Source organism: Penaeus monodon, chromosome 33 (genome assembly GCF_015228065.2).
Source record: "Penaeus monodon isolate SGIC_2016 chromosome 33, NSTDA_Pmon_1, whole genome shotgun sequence".
In the NCBI taxonomy this organism is placed as follows: domain Eukaryota; kingdom Metazoa; phylum Arthropoda; class Malacostraca; order Decapoda; family Penaeidae; genus Penaeus; species Penaeus monodon.
Genome location: NC_051418.1, coordinates 13915591 through 13917122, shown reverse-complemented (window position 1 = coordinate 13917122; position 1532 = coordinate 13915591).

The following is a 1532-nucleotide window of genomic DNA, read 5'->3' as shown; positions in this document are numbered from 1 at the left end:
TTTGGGGAGTATGCTAAAAGTCAACACTTAAGTCTATATACACTATATACATAATTAAATGAATCAGGAACATTAGTTTTTGTTGTTTTTTGGACTACTAGCTCCATTTCCACTGAAAAACAAAAAAACGAATAAATACAAAGTATAATTGGACGGTACCCCATAAAATACAACTAATTGGGAAGCTGACCAGTTAGTAATAACCTATCTATTAAAATCAGACTAATATATAACAATCTGGTTTGGTATGATCATTTAAAAGAATTTTCTTTATCAATTTTCTAAAACTGCAGGATATGGGAGAATAAAATCCTAAAAAATTAAATAAAGAACCTCAAAGCACATGCATAACCAAAATTGTTTGTGCAAGAAGTTGATGATATCACAGATTAATTATGAATTAAGGTGAATAATTATAATAATGCTTTAAATTTAAGATTATTACTAAAAAGAACCAAATTCCAAATGTCCTACTAACACTATTATAAATCTGTACATATGAAATTTACATAAATGTGAGGATATCAAAAACAGTGTTTCAGTGTGTGATTAAACACACAATTAACACATGATATTCCCTCTGTACACAAATAATTAATGCTATATATCACAGCCAAGCAACACTTGTTGTAGCTGTCATCAGTTTTGAAACTAATTTCTAAATCATATCAGATGGAATTTTCACATCAGTGTGGGTACTTTACATATACATTAATATATGACATACTAATCACATATAAAGTTTAAATCAGTGGTTGGATATGAGCATTGGCCCCAGTCTTCAAAAATGAATGAATAGCAGCTATACAAATAACTTGGCTATTCAGTGTTTTAATCAATATTTTGTATTCATATTCTTTAGACAGCTTCAAGTATTGGCATTAGTTCAGTACAGGCCATTAAAACAACAAGAGCCCTAGAAAATATTTCATACAACTTTACGTCTAAATGTGATATATACAAAACAAAACCTTTCTGTTAACTAATAAAATAACATTCTTCAATTTTAATTACTGATTAAAGTCCAAAGATGGCTAATTAGTTATTTCAACTTTGTCCAAAATACTTACCATCAGACCAAGATTAATTCTGCCTTTACAAAAGATTTTCATATTAGATAATTTCATATCAAATGATAAAAGTCAAAGTTAAAACATGTTTTTCAATATCAACTAAAGTTAAAATAATGAAAAGTGGAGAAGTAAATTTGAGTTCTTTAACACCTTGTCCAATAACAGACTAGTGTGTTCAAAAACCAATACACAAATATTTTCAACCCTTCACCTATTTGCATGCACCTCAGTCTGGATTTTTATACAAGTGCCATACTTGGGTTAATGGTTACAAAAATATTAAATTATGATTAATCAATATAAACTCAGCTAACTTTATTTATATGCTTCATCTGTCATCTAAGTCTTGCATCACTGTAAAATATACATTTGTCTATTTAAAGTCGGGCTCATTTTTATACAAAATTCTGATAAATTTATCTTAACCATTGCAATTGGTAGTGTGAGTTACATAGGTAT